The sequence below is a fragment of the Salmo salar genome, chromosome 09 (assembly GCF_965601325.2).
Source record: "Salmo salar chromosome 09, fSalSal1, whole genome shotgun sequence".
Lineage (NCBI taxonomy): Eukaryota > Metazoa > Chordata > Actinopteri > Salmoniformes > Salmonidae > Salmo > Salmo salar.
The window spans coordinates 60,568,298-60,594,652 of record NC_138299.1 but is presented as its reverse complement, the minus strand read 5'-3'; the positions used below and the strand labels follow the sequence as shown (position 1 = coordinate 60,594,652).

Genomic DNA, 26,355 nt, shown 5'->3' with positions numbered 1-26,355 from the left:
ATCAAATGCCCTTCTAGAAAAACACTACCCCGAACCACATAAAACAAATACCCTCTGCCACGTCCTGACCAAACTACAATAACAATTAACCCTTATACTGGCCAGGACGTGACACATTCTGAGATGTAGCCATTATTTACTATTTTAAACCTAGGGTTACTATACATAACTTTAACCCATTTTATAAGAGATTTTCCTAAATTGAAATATTCTAGGTATTTATATAGAAACTCCAGTTGTACTTTATCAAAAGCCTTTTCAAAATCAGCTATGAAAACCAGGCCTGGTTTCCCCGATGGTTCATAGTATTTTATTGTTTCCAGTACTTGTCTTATAATATCTCCAATGTATCATCCATGTAAGAAACCTGTCTGATAAGGATGAATAATATCTGACAAAACCTTTTAAATTTTATGCGCCAAGCATTTAGCTAGAATATTTTGATCTAAATTGCTTTTGTTTTATAGATAAGTACTGAATTGCATGGCCTCTAAAGGCACATTTAAAAGTGTCCCATACAATAAGGGGTTCTGCTGTACCTATGTTATGTCGGAAAATGTAAATTATAAATTCTTCTGTCCTAGTTATAAACAAGTTATCATCCAGTGGGCTTTGATTCAATTTCCAATATCCTCACCCATGTGGAAATTCTGTAAGGGTAATATATATGCCAATTATGTGATGATCCGACCACATTCTGTCCCCTATAAACACTTTTTCATCTTTTGGTGATGGAGAAAATGACATAAGAAAGTAATCAAGACGACTAGTGTGGTAGATGAATCAGAATTAGTTGGGTAACATAGATGATTAAGATGTTTTATTAGTATAATATGCTTATGTGAGAGACTTGTCATTAGAAAGTGTCCTTTGGACTCTGGTATGTTTCAGTTCCACGTTTCCCTTAGCTGGGGCTCAGTCACTTGGGGCCCAGAGAGGGGAGAGGTCAGACTTGTCTTCATGGGAATGTGTCTTTACCTATTCTTAAACCATGTGAAGGGATGGCGTGATTAATGGGGAACCAATTATTTGTCTCCACAATGTCTGTGCGCAGGTCACTCCCCTCTCAGTGAGCTTGTCCAGGAGTGGGAACAAGAGGTGTTTTACTGAGGATGGGCCACTATGAGATAGCACTGACAAAGGAGATTTTTAGTGTAAAGTATTCCAGAGGGCATGAGCTAGTAGTTCTATTCAATACCGTACCAGGGAGGGACGGTTCTAAGGGGACCAGATACTGGGCTATACAATGAACCCGGTTGATATAGCAGTTACTACCTGCTGTGTTTTATGGATATCTGTCATACAAAACTTAACCTTTGTGAACTGTTACTAAGATTTATGGTTCGTCAATATACGTTGAAGGGGTGTATCTTGCTATAAAGATCTCAGTAGCCATTGTGTAATCACCTTATTTAATGGTTCATTATTGAAGGTCAAGTGCTTTTGCAAAAGTATCTTAAGTATTAAAGATGTAGTTTAACTCAGTGTTTGTAACTCTTCTCATTTGGTAATGCAGAAATTAGCCACCACACTAGCTTGATTAAGCCTCCGCCATGTATATCTCACTAGGTCAGGGTATTTAAGCCTCCAAATATCCACTAATTCCAATATATCCATAACATTTATGATTTCCGTACGTGCCTGAGGGTGATAGTTTGTAGTGTGATTTCCTTTACGGTCCATAGAGGTATTAAAAACGGTATTAAAATCCCCCACCATAATAATAGAGTCTAATGTTGCTTGTAGAGCTGATCAATTCTGATATATATTTTAAAAGAAGCTTGGATCATGATTATTTGGACCGTATAGGTTAATAAGTCATGTTTGTTTATTGTCTGTTTATTGTCCAAAAACATATTTAAAATAATCCATCTACCTTCATGATCTGTTTGGACAATTTGCACAAAATCAAACTTACTATTAATTAATATAATCACCCCTTTTGAATTTCTTTGCTCTTGGGAGAAATATATAGATATTATATTCCTTCTCTTTTAGCCAGGCAAATACTGATCGTCTTTTCTTATTATCTGTTAAGCCATTACAATTATAACTGGCTATACTTATTTCACCACTTACCATGAGACACAAGTTTCAATTCTATTTATGAAAATATATGTTTGTAAACGTACCATTAAAAAGTAACATGATGATTGAGTGTCTATACATCTATACCATGATATTTGCATTGCTACAACGTAAACCTCCAATTGGTCCCCACTATTCCATCCACTAAAACCCCTCCTCATCCCGAGTTGTGTTGTCATCCCAATGCCCAGCAAACCACCCCTGACCCCCCAGATTCCACAGCCCCGGAGAGACCGGGACCCAACCTTTGAAAAGAGCACACAGTGCCACCCACAAAACAGAAGCAGATCAACAGCAGATCAACAGCCAAATGTATTTCCGATGCCCTAACCTCGATTAAATATAAAAAATATATATTTATAAATACATATTTTAAAAATCCTATTTATCTTATTTTCCAAAGTTAGCTTTTAATATTTGTGGTCATGTAGGCAATTTATGCGAAGGATTTTTACCTCTCACCAGTTTCACCATTACCAAAATTACACTATGGCAAGCAATTATTATATTAGCAAAAAATTATTGTGAATCATCCTATATTGTCCCTAACATATTTTACTCCCTCGCAACAGTTGTGGGATACACACACACACACACACACATACACACACACACACACACACACACACACACACACACACACACACACACACACACACACACACACACACACACACACACACACACAAACTCACACACACTCAACCCCTTACCCCCACAACAACCATACACTCAGATTCTCAACAGTTGCACCATCCCAGAGCCCAAATCAAGAAAGGTCTAGTTATATTTGAATATAGATAGAAAAGCTATATTTTTTGTTGTTGTGTTATTACAGGGATAGAATTGTGTGTTTCATTATTTGCCTCCTCTATGAGAACTTTGTACTTTTTGGAATAGCCATGGAGTAGTATTTGTGTCTCTGAACAACTGGTTATCAATATACAGTTTATCGACCACGAGAGCTACGCGTTTCCCTTTCAATCTATTTTCCTTGAAAACTGGATACAGATCTTTGCGCCGTTCTGCAATTTCCTTCAGGAACTGGTCATTCATGCCTATTTTTGTGCTAGCAAGTCTTTTACCCAGACTTTTAACCATTATTTTAGCTTTAAAGAAAGCAAATTTGGCAACGATTGGGTGTTCATACCTCTGCCCTCTCTGTCGGAAGCGGTGTACACGTTCGAGTTGGATTTTGTCGATAGCTTCACGTGGGATCTGAAGCGCTGTAAAGGAGGAACTCTCTAACTACAGATTCAGGAACTTCTCCTTCTTTCTCTTGGATAACTGTAAGTGCCAGATTCTCTCTCATGGATCTAGTCTGTATGTCATGTAAGGCTTCTCTCAGAATGATGTTCTCCTTTTAAGTTCATTAACTTCGGTTTCAATCTTATTGACTGTCCCTTTTAGCTAGTTTGTGTCTTTCTTCAATGTTGCAGCTTTTTTGTCATTCATCTCGAGGCTTGCCTTTAACTCTTGTATATCCTTACTGACTAGTTCAAGTATACCCAGTTTGTTATTTATTAATTTTAACAAATCGGTTTTGACCTTTACCATTCCCAGTGGTGAAAAATGAAATTGTCTGTGTCTGTAGAAGAGTCACGTTTCATTTTGAAATAGGTTCCCCTTCCCATGTTATTACCCACCAGATTGTGTAGTGCTAATATTTAGTCTACTTACCGATATTAAATATTACGTTTTTATCTTGAGGTGGTCTACATAGCTGTGTTCAGTCCTCCATCTTTCAGGCTTCGATCCACTCTTCCTCCTGCAGTCTGTTCACCCAGATAGTTACAGTCTTGTCTCATCGCTGCAACTTCCGTACGGACTCAGGAGAGGCGAAGGTCGAAAGCCGTGCGTCCTCCGAAACACAACCTAACCAAGCCGACCCTATTGATTACACAACAGCTGAAGCTGAAATGTGTGCACAATTTTGAAGAAATTTAAATGACCTGAAGTTGTAGATTTTTTACATTAACAGCCCAGCAGTGATAAAAACATTTAGAACACATTTAAATTACCTGAAGTTATGCATTTTTGACAGGCACATCCCAGCAGTGATTTTTTTTGCCTCTGTAAATAAATCTAATCAGTAACTCCCCTCTCACCATTTATGACTAAACTTCTCTTTCACAACAGTCACGACTCAACAAAAAACATTTTTTCCTCCCAGGGATAATCCTGTATTTCTGGCCTCTACTTCAGTTTGCTCCTCGATTCATGCACCTTGATTGTAAAGTGAGGTAGTGGCAGTGATCTCTTCCCCTTGCACTATATTTCTATCTGGACTTTCCAGTATGCTGTGGTGTGTGGTTTCGCCCCATGCTCACAAAAGATAGATCTGCCCTTTACATCTGACCAATGCACATTTTTGACAATTCCTCGGGTAGAGCATTTTGTCCAGTATTTGATGCTATCACTTTGTTCTTGTGGGGGTGGACTGGGACTGGGAATTGGTGAAGCCTGCTACTGTATAGAGCTCCATCTCTGTCCATGTCTTGTGTCGCCATAGGCATAGCCATCACTGTAGTGCAGTGGCGGTGGGTCACATCACTGAAAATGAATGTACAGGGGTAAATTGCAATGTGTTCCAAATCCCATGATCCAATAAGGCTATTGATCAATAACAAAGGGCTTCCGCTCCAGGCCACGACATGCATACAGTGCCATGGAAAGAGATGGTCCACATAGGTCAATTGACAAAAGACGACATGTTGATTTATTACATTAATAGGTCAGTGGAGACGTAACATGAAATAGGGCTTGTCAAAGGTCTGTCTATGACAAGGTTCTATTTGCTTTTATCGTAGAAATAATGCACATTGTCGACATTTTGAGTGATTGTGTGATTGTATCAGATGAGCAGTCAGTTGTGCATCGCATCTGTGTACTTTGCGATGTAACCAAATTGTATTTTTTGCTTGTGAAACGCGCAGGTATAAGGACAGATGTACTAACGCAATCTGGTCTGGTTGATAATAATAATAAATATTATATGCCATTTAGCAGATGATTTTATCCAAAGCGACTTACAGTCAAGCGTGCATACAAAATTGTCATGAATGTGGCCTTTGTCTGAGAGCAAAATCTAAAGCTTGAGTGGACATAAAGGATGATTTCATGGCTAGCGGAAATTACTAAGGCCTATTCCAACAGGTGGAGGGACCTGTTTTGTTCAATCTCCTATTATGCTAATGACACTAAAAACCTGGGGTTCCACTGCATTGCTGTCTAAATGACTGACTTCCCGTGATGCGTGCCGAATCCAAGGAGTGGTGGGGCCACTATTCCAAATTGATATGCTTTTTGATCACTGAGCTCGCTAATGAAAAGCAATTAGCAGCATATGTTTGCAATTCAGGCACTGAATAAGGGCTGGGTTTAATTGAAACTAATCTAGTTCAGTGAATTTTATGCAGAGGCACTGCCAATCAAGGAGTATACAAAATAATAGCCAGCTCTGTTAGCACAAAGACTGCCTGTTGTCAGGCAAAATTATTTCAACAGTGCTTGAGTAAAATGGTTTGAGACTTGCATTAAGGTTGGTCCAGAGGCGAGGATGTATTATTTAAGACTGTCAATCTAATGGTGTCGGCTATAGCATTAATGTGAGGAAAGAGGGAGTAAAGAAGTATGCGTAATAAACTCCTAGGGGTCCAATGATGCCTATGGAGGGAGAGTGGAGAGAAGAGTTGGCACTGACCCGGACATCCTTCCCCCTTTCTCAAGTTGATATACATTTAATCCAATGTGCCGTTCAATGCAGTCAGACAGTTATTTTGTTCTACAACGCATTACTTTGTTGCACATTTGCTTCCTACGCCCATGAGCAAAATACTATATTGTAAGCCTAAAGATTTTTCTAATGACATAAGAAATTGATTAATATGTGTGTGTCAAATGTGTGTGATGAAAGATTGACTAACAGGAAAGAGAGACCTCCAAAGATGTTTCCAATAGTTACAGGACTGTCAAATGCTGTTGCTGTGCTGACAGTACACTCACTGCTCCTGACAGGGCTGACAGAAGTCGACACAGTGCTTCCTTCTCAAACCACAGACTGTCAGCATATTACATTGTCTCGACACAATATCAACACAGGATGAGCAACTGCCATACACCCTCACCTGCATTACTGAAATGTGAAATATTGGTCCTGTGGTTTTCTGCTAGTAATGAAATATAGCACTCCTTCTGAATTATTACTATGCAATTCCGTTTTTAAGGCTAAACAAAAACGGAGATTCAAGATAGGGAGTTGAATGCACTTTTCCACATTAATAATCATTAGTCACATGGCATGAAATGCCTAATTCTCGCTGTGCGTTCATCTGTCTCGGTAATTGCTCATAGAATGAAGTACAAATTAGAAACTAAAACAATTTAATTCTGCATGCAAAATTCAGTGACAACTGTGTTTTACAGGGTTATTTTCCCACCAAAATGCATTCTGAACAGCTGCTGAGTTATGATGCAATTCTCCTGTTGTATTTGGCAACAGCACTGTTCAAGGTTTACCCAATCCCACAGTTTTATGACATTCCCAATTGCATTTGAACTGTGGCAGAAATACTGACTTCAACATTTCTTCTTTGTCTGAAACTCAATAATAAACTAACTGCATTAAAGGAGTCTGATACACAGAAAATATGTGCCCTTGTTCTGTGAGGGAGGAGGAAGGAAGAGAGGGAAAGAGAGAGATTAGGGAGAGAGAGAAAGAGAGAGATTTGTTTGGTATTCTTGGCGACGCTCCGATATGGATGCAGAGTTCAGACAAGAGGTACAGGAGGCCTGAAAAGATCAGGCTCATTAAATGTCCCAAACTTGCATCTGAATGATTAGGAAGAGGCTATTGGTTTTATCTAACAGTGTCCTGCTACTGACAGGCTCCTGCTGCTCTGTCAAGATCCATCACCACTGACATAAAGATACAAGCAATGCAGCTTTGACGGGTGCCACAACCTATAATGTCAGACAGAAGTGGCACAATTTACATTCAACGTCAGGTAATACAGTGTTCATATTAGGATATTGTTAATTGTCTGAAGAAAAACTCAGTTGTCAGACCTCAGTGTTAGTGTTGTTATTTTGTCTGCTAATTGTTGTATTTGGCAGGTTTAACAGGCTTAACAGGAATACTTTTCTACCTTTGCCGGCGCAGGCCAATGTAGTCAAGAATTCTATTAGAAATGCATGAGGGTTGATGGAGAAGTGATGTAAGCCTGAGAGGATGCATAGGAATCCCACAGTCTTTTCAAGTGCACATGGGTAAAGATTAAACTATGGTCATCATTACAGCAGAGGGGGCTGCAGAACATTACAAACAGGACCTAGGAACTGCTGAACTGTTGTGGACGGAATGAAGCCGATATAACGTTGGGAAGGATCCAAATTGTTTTTTAAATGTCTTTGAAGGATAGCTTACTATAGAAGCATGTTGGTATGCTACGGGTTGGTTGAACGGCCCAAGTAAAGATATTCTCAGTCCTGTAAAAAGATACGTTTAAGAAAAAACGGCTTCTTAAGTAACAGCTTTTTTTTTAATAATCAGATGAGGAACTCCGCTGTGTCCTCAGTGCCTATTAGCAGTGCCTATTAGCATCAACAGGCACAGAATGAGCCACCCAAAGACTGCTCCATGATCCTAGGCTGAAATTCACTCAAACTTTCTCTCAAATGTAAGTCTTGTCTAATGGATTTGGCTCCAGAATATTGACTCGCTGATATATGGGAGGAAAGTATGTTGGCTAATGTGCTCAGCTCACTCTGTCTTGTGTGAGAACTTTAATAATAGTTTATCCGACTCCAGTGAACCCTTTTGCGGCTTAACTGACAGAGAAGTCATAAAACCTACACCCTCTGAAGAATTTATGATCGATTTTCTCAGGTCATCGTCAGTCACCTTCCCGCCCGTCACAGTCACCCAGAAATTCATGCAAACTCCTGCGCAATTGTTAACTATTTATGCTTCAAAATATTAATCATCGACTTTTCTAATCCCGGACCGATCTGCTTGTATTAAGAAGGGTTTGTCCTCTGAGGAAATGTATTACAAATGTGATGTGTAATACTACTCAAAGCTTTTTAAAACACTTTATTTCTTTTTTCAATTTAGTCATCAGAAAAACCAGAGCACCACAATCACGTAAAAAAAAGTCCATAATCATATCTATGTAGGTATGCTATTCGGTATCATCAGGTTTGGGGGCTTACCCAGTATTTAATCAAGTCAGTGTTGTGGCTTTTTGAGGTATTTGCTTGCGTAGCTGGCCAATGCATGTTGGGTGTCATTATGTTTTCTCATACACGATTCAGTACCGGTCAAAGGTTTGGACACACCTACTGATTCAAAGGATTTTCTTTATTTTTACAATTTTCTACATTGTAGAATAATAGTGAAGACATCAAAACTATGAAATAACACATATTTATTTATTTTTATTTTATTTCACCTTTATTTAACCAGGTAGGCAAGTTGAGAACAAGTTCCCATTTACAACTGCGACCTGGCCAAGATAAAGCAAAGCAGTTCGACACATATAACAACACAGAGTTACACATGGAGTAAAACAAACATACAGTCAATAATACAGTACAAAAATAAGTCTATATACAATGTGAGCAAATGAGGTGAGATAAGGGAGGTAAAGGCAATAAATAGGCTATGGTGGCAAAGTAAATACAATATAGAAATTAAAACACTGGAATGGTAGACTTGACAGTAGATGAGTGTGCAAAGTACAAATACTGAGGTGCAAAGGAACAAAATAAATAAATAAATACAGTAGGGGAAGAGGTAGTTGTTTGGGCTATTTATAGATGGGCTATGTACAGGTGCAGTGATCTGTGAGCTACTCTGATAGCTGGTGCTTAAAGCTAGTGAGGGAGAAAAGTGTTTCCAGTTTCAGAGATTTTTGTAGTTCGTTCCAGTCATTGGCAGCAGAGAACTGGAAGCAGAGGCGGCCAAAGGAGGAATTGGCTTTGGGGGTGACAAGTGAGATATACCTGCTGTAAATGTAAATGTAAATGTATTAAGCAAAAAAGTGTTAAACAAATCAAAATATATTTTATATTTAAGATTCTTTGAAGTAGCCACCCTTTGCATTGATGACAGCTTTGCACACTCTTGGCATTCTCTCAACCAGCTTCATGAAGATTGCTTTTCCAATAGTCTTGAAGGAGTTCCCACATATGTTGAGCACTTGTTGGCTGCTTTTCCTTCACTCTGCGGTCCAACTCATCCCAAACCATCTCAATTGGGTTGCGGTTGGGTGATTGTGGAGGCCAGGTCATTTGATGCAGCACTCCATCACTCTCCTTCTTGGTCAAATAGCCCAAAAAACCAACAGCGTCACCAGCAAAGCACCCCAATAACATCACACCTCCTCCTCCATGCTTCAAGGTGGGAACCACACATGCAAAGACCATCTGTTCACCTACTCTGCGTCTCACAAAGACAGCGGTTGGAACCAAAAATCTCAAATTTGGGCTCATCAGATCAAAGGACAGATTTCCACCGGTCTAATGTCCATTGCTCATGTTTATTGGCCCAAGCAAGTCTCTTTTCTTATTGGTGTCCTTTAGTAGAGGTTTCTTTGCAGCAATTCGTGTAAAAATCGTCTGTCCTCGGTTGCAACACTCACTACCAAGTTCCAAACTGCCTCTACAAGCAACGTCAGCACAAGAACTGTTCGTCGGGAGCTTCATGAAATGGGTTTCAATGGCCGAGCAGCCGCACACAAGCCTAAGATCACCATGCGCAATTCCAATTGTCGGCTGGTGTGGTGTAAAGCTTGCCGCCAATGGACTCTGGAGCAGTGGAAACATGTTCTCTGGGGTGATGATTCACACTTGACCATCTGGCAGTCCGACTGATGAATCAGGGTTTTGCCGGATGCCAGGAGAATGCAACCTTCCCCATTGCATGATGTCAACTGTAAAGTTTGGTGAAGGAGGATTAATGGTCTGGCCCCTTAGTTCCAGTACCTGGAAATCTTAACTCTACACCCTACATTTACATTCTAGACAATTCTGTGCTTCCAACTTTGTGGCAACAGTTTGGGAAAGGCCCTTTCCTGTTTCAGCATGACAATGCCCCTGTGCACAAAGCGAGGTCCATACAGAAATGGTTTGTAGAGATCGGTGTGGAAGAACTGACGGGTAACCCTCAACCCCATCGAAACATCTTTGAAACGATGACTGCGAGCCATGCCTAATCGCCCAATATCAGTGCTCGACCTCACTAATGCTCGTGGCTGAATGGAAGCAAGTCCCAGCAGCAATGTTCCAACATCTAGTGGAAAGCCTCCCCAGAAGAGTGGAGGCTGTTATAGCAGCAAAACTCCATATTAATTCCCATGATTTTGGATGAGATGTTCGACAAGCAGGTGTCCATATACTTTTGGTAATGTAGTGTACACTATACACAGATCAACATATCAAATAATGGTGTGCCAATGCTTCCGTAATGGAGGTGGTGGTTCATTGAACCATGATTGGCTAACACAGTCTTTTGGCACTCAGGAGACCAGGGTTCGAACACTGGTCGGTCACAACCCTGTGTGCTTCAAAGCTTCAAAGAGTCTATGGGACTCAGCAGCAGCTGACAAGTACAGTTCAGAGACTTTGTGACCAGTCTGTTTGGAACTTCACGACCAAGGTTACACAGGCCAGACAGCACATAGGGAGCCTCCGGGAGGGGATTGGGGTGGGATAGCCGTCCATACTTCACAGGAGGGAGCCTGGGTCATGACCGATCCTCTAACAATTGCATCAAAAGCATGGGGCGAAATCAGCGGCACACTAGCCATCACACAAGCCATGGCCTGTGGGCTCCGAAACCGCTCTCTCCCCCTCTCTTCTCTCTTTGGCCTGTCGTGTCTGTCAGTGGCAGACTGCAAGCCATGCTTGAGCCGGAATCAAAGCCTTCCTCCCCTGGTGTGACATTCACAGCATTTCAATTGAGCCATCAATCTGTCAAGCCCCACTTCTGCTAAACCAGGCAGGAGTACACAGTGAGAGAGGAGGTGTGGTTGGCTGTGGAGGTACATTGCAGCCTCACTGTAGTTACCCGCTTGGCACAAACTGGCTGAATCAACATTGTTTTAATGTAATTTGTCAACGTATTGTGACATGGAATCAATATGTGAAATACATTGGATTTTAAAAAGTAATCAACCAGTACTGTTTTCATCTCATTTCGGCCAGCATTGTAAACATTGAAATTAGTGACGAAAACAAGGCTCCCTAAATTTTATCAGCATATCGAATGAGCGACCCGGGCTGGGAAAATTCTAACTTTCGCGACGCATTCAAAGCCATCCCTCACCCTCCTTTCGGCAAATCTGACCACGACTCCATTTTGCTGCTCCCAGCCTATAGACAGAAATAAAACAGGAAACACCCGTGCTCAGGTCTGTTCAACGCTGGTCCGACCAATCTGATTCCACGCTTCAAGATTGCTTCGATCACGTGGACTGGGATATGTTCCGGATAGCGTCGAACAACATTGATGTATACGCTGATTCGGTGAGTGAGTTTATTAGCAAGTGCATTGGTGATGTTGTACCAACAGCGACTATTAAAACCTTCCCCAACCAGAAACTGTGGATTGATGGCAGCATTTGCGCAAAACTGAAAGCGCGAACCACTGCTTTTAATCAGGGCAAGGTGACCGGAAACATGACCGAATACAAACAGTGTAGCTATTCCCTCTGCAAGGAAATCAAACAAGCTAAGCGTCAGTATTGTGACAAAGTAGAGTCGCAATTCAACGGCTCAGACACGAGAGGAATGTGGCAGTCAATCACGGACTACAAAAACAAAACCAACCAACAAAAGCAGACCCCGATGTCTTCGCAACTTCTTCGCTAACTTTGAAGACAATACAGTGTCACTGACACGGCCCACTACCAAAACCTTTCGGACTCTCCTTCACCGCAGCCAACGTGAGTAAAACATTTAAATGTGTTAACCCTCACAAGGCTGCAGGTCCAGACGGTATCCCAAGCCGCGTCCTCAGAGCATGCGCAGACCAGCTGGCTGGTGTGTTTACGGACATATTAAAGACTCACTCCAATTTGCTTACCACCCCAATAGGTCCACAGACAATGCAATCACACTGCACATTGCCCTAACCCATCTGGACAAGTGGAATACCTATGTAAGAATGCTGTTCATCGACTAAAGCTCAGCATTTAACACCATAGTACCCTCCAAACTCGTCATTAATTTTGAGACCCTGGGTCTCGATCCCGCCCTGTGCAACTGGGTCCTGGACTTTCTGACGGGCTGCCCCCAGGTGGTGAGGTTAGGAAACAACATCTCCACCCCGCTGATCCTCAACACCGGGGCCCCACAAGGGTGCGTTCTCAGCCCTCTCCTATACTCCCTGTTCACCCGTGACTGCACGGCCATGCACGCCTCCAACTCAATCATCAAGTTTGCAGATGACACTACAGTGGTAGGCTTGATTACCAACAACGAGGAGACGGCCTACGGGGAGGAGGTGAGGGCCCTCAGAGTGTGGTGTCACGAAAACAACCTCACACTCAACGTCAACAAAACAAAGGAGATGATCGTGGACTTCAGGAAACAGCAGAGGGAGCACGCCCCTATCAACATCGACGGGACAGTAGTGGAGAAGGTGGAAAGTTTTAAGTTCCTGGGCATACACATCATGGACAAACTGAAATGGTCCACCCACACAGACAGTGTGGTGAAGAAGACAGCGCCTCTTCAACCTCAGGAGGCTGAAGAAATTCGGCTTGTCACCAAAAATACTCACAAACTTTTACAGATGCACAATCGAGAGCATCCTGTCGGGCTGTATCACCACCTGGTACAGCAACTGCTCCGCCCACAACCGCAAGGCCCAGAGGGTAGTGAGGTCTGCACAACACATCACCAGGGGCAAACTACCTTCCCTTCAAGACACCTACACCACCCACCACCCGTCACAGGAAGGCCAAAAAGATCATCAAGGACAACAACCACCCGAGCCACTGCCTGTTCACTCCGCTATCATCCAGAAGGCGAGGTCAGTACAGGTGCATCAAAGCTGGGACTGAGAGATAGAAGCTATTTTTCAATCTCAAGGCCATCAGACTGTTAAACAGCCATCACTAACATTGAGTGGTTGCTGCCAACATACTGACTCAAATCTCTAGCCACTTTAATAATTAAAAATGGGATGTAATAAATGTATCACTAGTCACTTTAAACAATGCCACTTTATACAATACTCATCGCATATGTATACACTGCACTCTATACCATCTACTGCATCTTGCCTATGCCGTTCGGCCATCGCTCATCCATATATTTACATGTACATATTCCTATTCATTCCTTTACACTTGTGTGTATAAGGTAGTTGTTGTGAAATTGTTAGATTTTTTGTTAGATATTACTGTATGGTCGGAACTAGAAACACAAGCATTTCGCTACACTCGCATTAACATCTGCTAACCATGTGTATGTGACCAGTAAAATTTTATTTGATTTAAAATTCAACTTAAATACATTGACTTAACATGACTAACACGTTGAAAGTAAATGCGGAGTGAGGTTGGGTTGATGTAGGCCTCATTGACATCTGATTTGCCAAAAGAAAACCATCATTTCAACGTGAAGCTAGGTATACATACCATTATTCGTCCATGGTTGATTGGATCTTTGGAAGTTTAAAAGTAGTTACCATTAACCTTATAAATAGGACACTGTACCAAAATCATGATTTTCATAATATACAGTGCCTTCAGAAAGTATTAACACGCCTTCACTTTTTCCACATTATGTTGTATTACAGCCTGAATTTAAAATTGATAACATTTTTGTCACTGGCCTACACACAATACCCCATGATGCCAAAGGGAATTATGTTCTTCAAATTTGAAACCCCTTTGTTAAGGCAAGCCTAAATAGGTTCAGGAGTAAAAAAGTGCTTAACAAGTCACATAATAAGTTGCATGGATTCACTCTGGGTGCAATAATAGGGTTTAACATTATTTTTTAACCTGTTGGGTCTAGGGGGCAGCATTTGCACGTCTGGATAAAAAAAATGTACCCGATTTAATCTGGTTACTAATCCTACCCAGTAACTAGAATATGCATATACTTATTATATATGGATAGAAAACACTCTAAAGTTTCCAAAACTGTTTGAATGGTGTCTGTGAGTATAACAGAACTCATTTGGCAGGCAAAACCCTGAGACATTTTCTGACAGGAAGTGGATACCTGATGTGTTGTATTGACTTTAAACCTATCCCATTGAAAAACACAGGGGTTTAGGAATATTTTGGCACTTCCTATTGCTTCCACTAGATGTCACCAGCCTTTACAAAGTGTTTTGAGTCTTCTGGAGGGAGATCTGACCGAACAAGAGCCATGGAACGGTGATGTCCCATTAGACACCTGGCGCGCTACTTCATGTTGGGTACCCTCGTTCCAATACGTTATAAAAGACTATGCATTCGTCCACCTTGAATATTATTCATGTTCTGGTTAAAAAAGGCCCTAATGATTTATGCTATACAACGTTTGACATGTTTGAACGAACGGAAATATATTTTTTCCCCTCGTTCATGACGAGAAGTCCGGCTGGCTTACATCATGTGCTAACGAGACGGAGATTTTTGGACATAAATGATGAGCTTTTTTGAACAAAACTACATTCGTTATGGACCTGTGATACCTGGAAGTGACATCTGATGAAGAGAATCAAAGGTAATGGATTATTTACATAGTATTTTCGATTTTAGATCTCCCCAACATGACGTCTAGTCTGTATCGCAACGCGTATTTTTCTGGGCACAGTGCTCAGATTATTGCAAAGTGTGATTTCCCAGTAAGGTTATTTTTAAATCTGGCAAGTTGATTGCGTTCAAAAGATGTAAATCTATAATTCTTTAAATGACAATATAATATTTTACCAATGTTTTCTAATTTTAATTATTTAATTTGTGACGCTGACTTGACTGCCGGTTATTGGAGGGAAACGATTTCCTCAACATCAATGCCATAGTAAAACGCTGTTTTTGTATATAAATATGAACTTGATAGAACTAAAAATGCATGCATTGTCTAACATAATGTCCTAGGAGTGTCATCTGATGGAGATTGTAAAAGGTTAGTGTATCATTTTAGCTGGTTTTATGGTTTTGGTGACCCTGTCTTTGACTTGACAAAACATTACACACAACTCTTGTAAATGTACTGTCCTAACATACTCTAAATTTATGCTTTCGCCGTAAAACCTTTTTGAAATCGTAAAACGTGGTTAGATTAAGGAGATGTTTATCTTTCAAATGGTGTAACATAGTTGTATTTTTGAAAAATTTGAATTTTGACATTTATTTGGATTCAAATTTGCCGCTCTTGAAATGCACCTGCTGTTGATGGAGTGCACCACGGGTGGCACGCTAGCGTCCCACCTAGCCCCAAGAGGTTAATGACTACCTCATCTCTGTTACTCACACATACAAGTATCTGTAAGGTCCTTCAGTCGAGCAGTGAATTTCAAATACAGATTCAACCACATAGACAAATGCCTCACAAAGAAGGGCACCTATTGGTAGATTAGTAAAAAAATAAAAAAAAGCAGACACTGAATAATAGTTAAAAAAAAATGTTTTACCTTTATTTAATTAGGCAAGTCAGTTAAGAATAAATTCTTATTCACAATGATGGCCTACCAAAAGGCAAACGGCCTCCTGCGGGGACGGGGGATTAAAAATCAAAAATAAAGGAGACTCCTTTAAAGGAGACTTTAAAGCAGTGGCAGGCTGCGATAGGAGAGAACTGAAGATGGATCAACAACATTGTATTTACTCCACAATACTAACCTAATTGACAGAGAATAGTGGTGGCTGCATAATGGTGGCTGCATCATGTTATGGGTATGCTTGTAATCATTAAGGACTGGGAAGTTTTTCAGTATAAAAAAGAAACGGAAAGGAGCTAAGGACAGGAAAAATCCTAGAGGGAAACCTGGTTCAATCTGGGAGATGAATTCACCTTTCAGCAGGACAATAACCTAAAGTACAAGGCAACATCTACACTGGAGTTGCTTACCAAGAAGACAGTGAATGTTTCTGAGTAGTCGAGTTACAGTTTTGACTTAAATTTAATTCAAAATCTATGGCAAGACCTGAAAATGGTTGTCTAGTGTCATGACGTTGGCCTGTGGGTAAGGTTTATGACCCCCCCCCATAAATACCTTTCTCCCTTCCCCTCTCTGACCCTACTGAAGGACTTGAATAGCCTGTGTTAAATATAGAGTCTGGGAACATCAAACAAATGGGGAAAAGGAAACATATTTTGGTAATAAAACCAGTTGGAAATATGCTTTGGAACATAATGAGTATGTATGTCAGTTCGGTTGTCATCTGAGACATTATGACTGATGACAGGACGACATAAACTGTACCTGAGAAAGTATACACCCTCTAGTTATCAGAGTAACTTGGAATTGTTATGCAATTGAAATATTTGATATTGAAATTGTTTGTTAGGAGATTAAATGTAATTTTAGCTTCCAAATGAGAGAATTGGGTTTTCATAAGGAAAGTGCCCTGCTTGATCAGTGGCCCACCCCTGTGAAGAGACAGGGGTTATAAACGATGAAACACATCCACCCCCTCTCCACTATATAAGCCTTTGACGAAAAGATAACCACGTTGTTCCAGCACGTGAGGTCTGCAGCCTCTACGTTAGAAGGACACACATGTCAAGGACAGAACTAAGCCAACCTCGGCGTGAGCTATGGTATGAACTGGTATGAACTTTGAGCTTATTCACTACAGAAGTGATACTTCCTAGCCGTTGAGTTAGCAGCGGCCGCTGTAGACGTGGGCTAGGAAAGGACGGACGACGGATCCAGTCTAACAAACAGACGAAGATACCACCACGTATCCAATTTACCACCAGAGACATTCTTCCGAGGACAGAAGATCTGTTGGCCAACCCGGCCAGCATCTACGACCAATCTACCGAAGCGCAGCTCAGAGTAAATATTTATTGCATTTTCCTTTTCCAAATGGGCGGTAATTTAGAATGCATAAGATAATGTATTTACGATAGCATAGCTGCTGTTTCTTTGTTCCTAAATCTTCCCGCTCTTTCATTCAAGCCCAACCCCCTTTCCTTTGTGTAACCAGCCATCATACAGGTTCCGTCTACCAGGGATGTTTTCTGTATGACATCATTTGTATTCTGTGTATATGTAATTCTGTGTGATTAGTTAGGTATTTAGTAAATAAATAATTAAACCCAATTTTGTATTGCTGATTCAACTTGTTAGCCAGGGTTCGTGAAGATAGCCAAGAATTTACAACTTTCATTATGAGACTGAAAATAAGATAAGGGTTAATATTGACTGCTATCGATGTAAAATATTACTAAGTATTTTAAGAGTTTATTCGGAAGATAACGGCTCTATAAACGTTCTTCCGTGGTGCCCCGACTTTCTAGTTAATTACATTTACATGATTAGCTTAATCAGGTAATATTAATTACAGAAAGAATTTTATAGGTTAGCATGTCATATCACTTAATCCGGCATAGCCAAAGACACGACATATTGGAGCCCCCGTGCAAGGAATCTAAAATAGGATGACGCTTTCATTTTGATTCAGCCTATATAAAATTGAAAAGCAGATTACATAATATACCAAGTTTATTATATACATTATGGGAATTGTAGACCGGAATTATTGGTGCGTGTGTGCTCTGGAGAATCGCCTCCGTGTTGTGCTCTGAGGTAGTCAGTGGTGAGCATAAGCTATACAGTTCTGTATGAGGACTGATAAAGCTATCTGAGAAATAGCGCGTTTGGCCAAACGCTGGGCTATTTGTGCCTTGCGCGTTTCAGACGCGTGTTGGCTAGGTCATTATTAATTTCTCGAGCGAGGACAAAGACCCAGCCGATTGAAATTTAGGAGAGATTAGCTTGACCAGCGATAAGTATCTCTCTGTCTCTCTCGCATTTCGATGCGAGTAGACCACGGTGCATTTTGTTGTTTGCCGCGAGTTCCGGTTAAAACATCGTCAAATATCGCCGAAAAGGGTTTGAACATAATACGTTATAAGTAAAACCTTTCCCTTGCCAAGGGAATCCTATGTTGAGCATTTTTCAGGCATAAAGTAGCATTAGCTTGCTCGAGATGCTAAGCTAACAAAAGGGAAAACAGCCATTTTGTTTTGTGCCACATTGTAATTCATCCGACTTGCGGAACGAAAGTCCCGCCCTGGGTACTTCCGTTTGATTTCAGTGTGTGCCAGCAGGGACCTCTGAAGAGTCACCAGTACTTTCCTTCAAGTAGAATTAGTCAGGTGACACTCAAGTCGTTACTCGTGATATCCAGACGGATATCGATGTCTTATTCAATTGAACTAATAAGTGAAATTGCCAGATTTACATTCTCAAGTTTAAATAATATCCAAATTGATGAGTTTTTTAAATGAGACATTGTAATCTTTTTTCCACATTAACCTAGATGAATAAACCTCTCAGGTTAATTAAAGTTTAAATCCCAAATAGCCTATACAGGTTTGATTTATCATTAAAATTGATCAATCAGTAAAATTTGGTTTTTGCAAAACCCATTCAGTAATCCAGTACTGACAGAAGTCCCGCCCCAGCGGGAATCCCATGTGGCTTCGGCCCAAGGAAGAAGTGTACCATAGTGGGGAGTGTTCCCAACATTTAATCTACTGTTTACACTTATGATATCCAATCAATGGAGATTGTATGGATTATCATCTCATTCAATTTAATAAGTTAAATTGTTGAACATGCCTTAATGTTCTTGCAATCAAATGAGACACTTTTAAACTTCCCATATTAACCTGGATGAAGCAACCTCTCAGGTTAATTCAAGTTTAATACCCAGATAGCCTACCCAGGTAGGATTAATCATTGGCATTGATTAATTAATTCAATTTGCTTTTGCAAATTCATTCACGTCCAACTTCCACATTACTGGTACAGTACTGATGGTTCGTCAACATCTATGAATAGATTAAACTTGTCTTTGCAGCTTCCAATGAATTCCAAACCCAAACATTGAAAAAAAATAGGAACATTTTTCCTCAAAATTTTTCTAATAATGTGCAAGCTACCAAAGGAGGTGGTCACCACTCCTCCGCTAATTAGTGAACCTCAACCCATAAAAGGATCGATCTCTGACCTCAGCAGGGATACCAACCCTAATTATGCCATTAGAAAAACAACAGCCGAAATTGCGAACGCTCTCCAAAATCAACCATCAAACACAGGCTTTGTGACGGTTCTCTCCACTTTAGCACTTATATATCGCCATCAAAGTTTGGCATCGATCCAATACCACAGTGCACAGCTGAAGCACGTGCAAGACATGGCTAACATGAGGGCAAAGGTGGAGAGAACTGAGCAACTATTGACAAAAGCAGGAAATGAAAACATTCTGCTAGCCGAGGAACTGCGTTTGAAATCGGAAGAATTAAAAGTAATTGCAAATACTTATGACGATGAACGAGCACAAACTCTCCAACAAAATCGTCATATGCAGGAACAACTCGATTTAGCTAAAACTAAATACGATGTAGTCCACTCCAAACTAGATAAATCTGTCGAGTTATCTATAAACAGGAGCGCACAATTTGATAACATGCAGGCAGTTTTGTTGAACGTTACTCAAGGTAACAATGTTCTACTCCAAATTCTGCAGATCAAAGACGATCAGTTGATGAACACAATGACAAAGTTGGATGACAAATCAGCAGAACTTATTGAAGTCGCTGACCAATTGAATGATGAGAGAACTCAGGTGATGAGGATGGAAATATTGATTTCTAAGCAAGCAGAGGAAATCTCATCACTGAATCTCTCGCTCTGTACTCGAGACCTCTATCTGAAAACCATGACAGATAAGTTTGAGACCGAAAGGAGCAGGTGTGACACTCACGTGTCCAAAATTGGTACTCTAAGCGCTCAAGTGGACTCTGCAATGCAGCAGAAGACCACCCTTAGGTACCATCTGGAGGAAGTCCAGAATGGTCACGCTCTACAGCATGACTACCCATCCAAGCAACCGGAGTCCGGTACTCAAAGGAGTGAAGACGATAGGTTTCAGACATTGCCTCCATCATGTGTCCCTCAGTCTTCTCCTCTTGGCCATTCGGCACTGAGTAATATGGAGCTTCTTGGCCAACAAAGCCAAAGCACAGCTTCTCCTCTTGGCCTGTCGGCCCCAATTTCTCCACAGGATGAAGCCAACCCTCTCCGCCGCTTGGCGCGGAATACCTTGACAAACTCGTCAAGAATTTCCCCACCTTTGACCCCGTTCCAGGTCAGCCAAACGATACTGAGACGTTCCTAGCTGACATAGAGGACGCGTTGGGTGGCTACCCGAATGCTACGGGTTCTGACAGGGTTTACCTGTTGAAGCGAACGTCGAATAGACACGTGACGAGGTTCATTCGCCTACAACAGCAACACGTGCTAAATGACTACGCTAAACTTGCCACAGCTTTGAAATTAGAATTCAGTGGTTCTGCGACTCGCAAACATGATAGCTCACAGGCTAACACGGTCAAACAAGCTCGGAACGAACACCCACAAGCTTTCTATCATAGGCTTCGTTCAGCTTACTTTGGCCTACTCGCGGAAACAGGAATGGAAGAGTTGTTACCATTCAAACAAATGTTTCTGTCGAACATGTATCCCACCTTCATTACCTACTTGGGCCCTGCAGCCCATGTTGGCTTGCCTATCTTACAACTCAGAGAGCTTGCAAGCACAGCTTTTGAGGCATCAAAAGCTCGCAACACTAAGAGCCCTGACCACTCGGTTTTGAAGTTTGACCAGGAGCACTCACTCCAGTTAGAGGGTGCATTATCAGGTATTGGAGCGTCGAGAGATGACGCACCACAACAGTTTCTACCACGAAACCATGATTCCAATAACCGCCACGGTCGAAATAACTGTAAAGTACGTCGCCTTCAAAACGACTACCGCTACAATCGACCTGTTCGCTACGTTCCTGCACCCAACCCACACAAACTGTCAGAGCACAAGGGTAGCAAAGGGTTGAAGGACAATCAAAACGTAGACCAATGTTCTCCAGAAGTCCCACTACGGGAAGAACTAAAGCGAGAACAATTTGAGAAAAGGGTAAAAGATAAGTCACAAGGACTAGACGGGGAATTACCGGACACCAGGTCCGCAGAAATTAACACCCATAGCAAGGACGTTAAAGTTCAAATTACTCCCGCTCTCATTCAAGACCCTATCCAGGGCCCGCCTGATCAAGAAACAAGCCCCCGGGCTTTGTCTATAGACTCTGATACAAAAGTTGCGAAGAAAAAGGTAAAACGCTTCGTTAAAGCCAAGCCCACTCAAAATCGGAAAAGTCAATCTGCTTCCACCTTGAACAGAAATGGCACATCACGTCGTTATGAACGACCACTCCACTTTGTGGGGAATATGTCCACTAACCACGAATCTAAACGGCCATACCTGGAAACAGTCCTGGAGGACTGCTTAACTTGTCATGCGCTAATTGATTCGGGTGCGACAATATCACTCATCTCTCAAACATTGTTTGATGATCTCAAAAGGGCTTTGAAGCCAACTAAACGTTGGTTAAAAGTGGAACGATGCGAAACTACACTTCGAGGGGTCACTCAGACTACCTCGCCTCTCACATTGAGAGTCATGCTGAAACTACACTTCAAGGACGTATCGCTCGTTCACCCTGTGTATGTTACCAGCCTCGAAACTGTACCCCTGCTACTTGGAGCAGACTTGATGGATCGGTTACTCCCATTGATGGATTGGAAAACCAACCAGGTATGGTCACAGGCCACAGTGCCTTCTCCACTGACCACACTGTCTTCCCCTAACGCTAGCTGCAATGCAGTCATTCACGAGGGGTATCTGTCGAAAGCACCGCTTGGGAAAAGACGTTTAGAAACCTCTTGGTGCAGAATCCGATCCAAGGAGATATTACGATATCTCGACACATTCCATCAGCCAATCTGATTGACCATTCTTTTCATGATTTCGAGCCAGCTGTCTCTGTGAATGAGCAACTTCCCTCCTCCTTGCAGTCGTGCAATACGGTAGTTGAGATGAACTTCTCCTGCCCTTCGGACACTTCCGCAAGCACTGCGGCCGTCTCAGCAAGAAAAATATTGATGCGCAGAGTACACTCTGCTTCCGATGATACACCTTCTGCTTTGTTGGGGACTGTCACCCCTTACAATGACACTAATGGCGTCAGTCCAGCAACTGACCCGATGACTCCCACTGGTGAAACACTTTGCGATATCACAGACCGATATCCTCGTCTCAGTTTGCAGGTACTGAAGAGGTTGCCACACACGGACGCGGTGGTGACTGACAGACCTCAACAGCCACTGAGGGTGTTGAAGCACAAACACCAGGAGATTTGGTTGAAAGGTTACAGCCATTCTCATAATAACGCGGCCACTGACAACTCGTACATAGGGTCCGACCTTTTCGTTTGCGCCTCGGACACCAACACCACCCGCTGGTGGGGGGGGGTCCCGAGACACAAAGGGGGGGAATAGTAGCCCAGACCCATGATGAGCCTCATCGAGGCCGGTGGGGGGGGGGGGGTCGAGACTACGGACAACACCGTACGAGGCAGCCAGAGCATAAATCAAATCTAGTTGTAAACTCCCCTATGAGAACAGTGAGGAGCAGGCAGGCCCCTAGACGGGGATTATCTTAGAACACATCTAAGATAGTACTGAGGTGTACCACACTGGTCGTTAAGGAAGTCCAATGGACTTGTCCACCTCCAAAACAAATGGCAACAATAATCATTCCTTGCCATGTGTAGGTTCAACTACAATACAACTAGTAATATGCTCCAATCATGTGTTCCGATAGATAATATTTCAGAAGAAATCGGTAGGACAACTGAACCCCTTGAATACCAGTACCAATACCAGTACCAATACCACAGTCAGTCCAGCAACACTCAGTAAGAGGATTAGTAACCTCACAAGTTAAATTGCTATTGATAATAGCGTCATAGGAGTCACTCAGAGTGCAACACGGGGAAGGGAATCTCCATTGCACTCTTCCAATGGTTAACACATGCCACTAATAAATAGAACACTCCGTTCAGGAGAAAAGTTATTAGAAGTCACGAACCATGATCACACCACGTACGACTGGTCTAATACTTAGAGTACTTCCGTCGTGAGGTTAGCTCCTCCGGGGATAACATAGCTATGAAATTGACTTCATACCTACCGCCACTACAATAGTGGAAGACACAGTGACTTGTAGAAAAACTACTACAGACTCCCTTGACACCAATTCTGACTGACCTCCAGGCATTGACCTGAAAATTACCTGACTACGTCAGACTCATTCTGAACAAGTTGTAATCTGCCAGGATACTTGGTTTTCTTCCCTTGACATGCGCGATTGTGTAAGCATAAACGCACATGCACAACGGAACATCCAATTAGGATTTATGCTAGGATCACTTAAGGGTCCAAGCAAAATACCAGCCTTAGTAAAGTTGAACATTTACTTCTAGGCCTTTGACTCTACAGCACTCACCAGTTTTCTAACCAGAAGTCCATAGGTCATCCCTGTAGACTGCCCAAAACTAGTGCCTTACAGCTGTAGACTTATCATATAGTTGTCAACTTAGGATAGTACCCTAAGCGCCACCCCGCAAATTAGGAAAGCCCTAGATATGACATTAGACAATGCCATGATAGGGTCATTTTGCCAAGACCATGGACGTAGATAGAATACAGTCCAATTAGATGATTAAGGTGGCATAACTATATTTTGTTTTGTTTATGCTTTCCTTCATTTTGTTTCATTTTGTTCGGCACATAGAAAGTGATAGAGCCATAAACAACTACCCCATACAACCATCAGTTAGTGCCACAACGCCGCTCATTTGGGAGGAAATGTAATGATATATTTCATGAGTGTGTGTGCGTTGTTAACATCTGCCTAAGTTACTGCCCAGATATTCCAGTCTGGACGACCAGACGACGGGTCCGGAACGGCGATCCCAATCCGGACATCCGCTGCCGAGCCATGGAACGGACATCTTCATTTGCAGAGACCCTACCTGGGTCGACCACCAGAGGGGGGACTGCAATAGCAACCACCAACTGGACATCTGCTGCCCAGCCTTGGAGCGGACTTCTTCATTTGCAGACACCCTACCCGGGTCGACCGCCAGATGGGGACCACAACGATGATCCACAACCAGGACAACCCACGTTCATTTTTATGTTGGTTTACAACATGCAGTTTAATCGCAAGATTGAACCCAACATGGGGGGACTGTCATGACGTTGGCCTGTGGGTAAGGTTTATGACCCCCCCCCCCCCCCATAAATACCTTTCTCCCTTCCCCTCTCTGACCCTACTGAAGGACTTGAATAGCCTGTGTTAAATATAGAGAGTCTGGGAACATCAAACAAATGGGGAAAGGAACCATATTTTGGTAATAAAACCAGTTGGAAATATGCTTTGGAACGTAATGAGTATGTCAGCTCGGTTGTCATCTGAGACATTATGACTGATGACAGGACGACATAAACTGTACCTGAGAAAGTATACACCCTCTAGTTATCAGAGTAACATGGAATTGTTATGCAATTGAAATGTTTGATATTGAAATTGTTTGTTAGGAGATTAAATGTAATTTTAGCTTCCAAATGAGAGAATTGGGTTTTCATAAGGAAAGTGCCCTGCTTGATCAGTGGCCCACCCCTGTGAAGAGACAGGGGTTATAAACGATGAAACACATCCACCCCCTCTCCACTATATAAGCCTTTGACGAAAAGATAACCACGTTGTTCCAGCACGTGAGGTCTGCAGCCTCTACGTTAGAAGGACACACATGTCAAGGACAGAACTAAGCCAACCTCGGCGTGAGCTATGGTATGAACTGGTATGAACTTTGAGCTTATTCACTACAGAAGTGATACTTCCTAGCCGTTGAGTTAGCAGCGGCCGCTGTAGACGTGGGCTAGGAAAGGACGGACGACGGATCCAGTCTAACAAACAGACGAAGATACCACCACGTATCCAATTTACCACCAGAGACATTCTTCCGAGGACAGAAGATCTGTTGGCCAACCCGGCCAGCATCTACGACCAATCTACCGAAGCGCAGCTCAGAGTAAATATTTATTGCATTTTCCTTTTCCAAATGGGCGGTAATTTAGAATGCATAAGATAATGTATTTACGATAGCATAGCTGCTGTTTCTTTGTTCCTAAATCTTCCCGCTCTTTCATTCAAGCCCAACCCCCTTTCCTTTGTGTAACCAGCCATCATACAGGTTCCGTCTACCAGGGATGTTTTCTGTATGACATCATTTGTATTCTGTGTATATGTAATTCTGTGTGATTAGTTAGGTATTTAGTAAATAAATAATTAAACCCAATTTTGTATTGCTGATTCAACTTGTTAGCCAGGGTTCGTGAAGATAGCCAAGAATTTACAACTTTCATTATGAGACTGAAAATAAGATAAGGGTTAATATTGACTGCTATCGATGTAAAATATTACTAAGTATTTTAAGAGTTTATTCGGAAGATAACGGCTCTATAAACGTTCTTCCGTGGTGCCCCGACTTTCTAGTTAATTACATTTACATGATTAGCTTAATCAGGTAATATTAATTACAGAAAGAATTTTATAGGTTAGCATGTCATATCACTTAATCCGGCATAGCCAAAGACACGACACTAGCAATGATCAACAATTTGACAGAGCTTGAAGAATTTTGAAAAGAATAATGGGCATTTGTTGCACAATCCAGGTGTGGAATACCCTTACCCAGAAAGACTCACAGCTCTAATCGCTGCCTAAGGTGCTTGTACATGTCACGCCCTGACCATAGAGAGCCATTGTTTCTCTATGGTGTAGTAGGTCAGGGCATGACTAGGGGGTGATCTAGTATATCTATGTCTATGGTGTGTTCTAGTTTCTTTTTCTATGTTGGGGTTTTTGTATGATTCCCAATTAGAGGCAGCTGGTAATCGTTGTCTCTAATTGGGGATCATATTTAAGTAGTTATTTTTCCCACCTATCTTTGTGGGATCTTGTTAATGTGTAAGTGCCTGTGAGCACTGCAGTAGCTTCACGTGTCATGTATGCTTTATTGTTTTTGTGCAGTTCACTTATCAATAAAATATGTCGAACCGATATCACGCTGCGCTTTGGTCCGAATGTTCCTACGACGATCGTGACAGAAGATTCCACCA

The 26,355-nt window shown here is 41.8% G+C and overlaps 1 protein-coding gene and 1 long non-coding RNA gene across 2 annotated transcripts in view; one reads left to right on the top strand and one right to left on the bottom strand.

Annotated features, from left to right (window-relative positions):
- Positions 1-4,308, bottom strand: part of LOC106611506 (uncharacterized) — a 32,005-nt gene extending 27,697 nt beyond the window's left edge. The window contains exons 1-2 of the long non-coding RNA XR_006771032.2: positions 4,110-4,308; positions 3,769-3,978 (exon numbers count right to left, since the gene is read on the bottom strand). This is a non-coding gene — a long non-coding RNA (uncharacterized LOC106611506). The remainder of the gene's footprint in view (positions 1-3,768; positions 3,979-4,109) is intronic.
- Positions 1-26,355, top strand: part of LOC106611505 (glycine receptor subunit alpha-4) — a 133,056-nt gene that overhangs the window by 44,395 nt on the left and 62,306 nt on the right. The window lies entirely within an intron of this gene.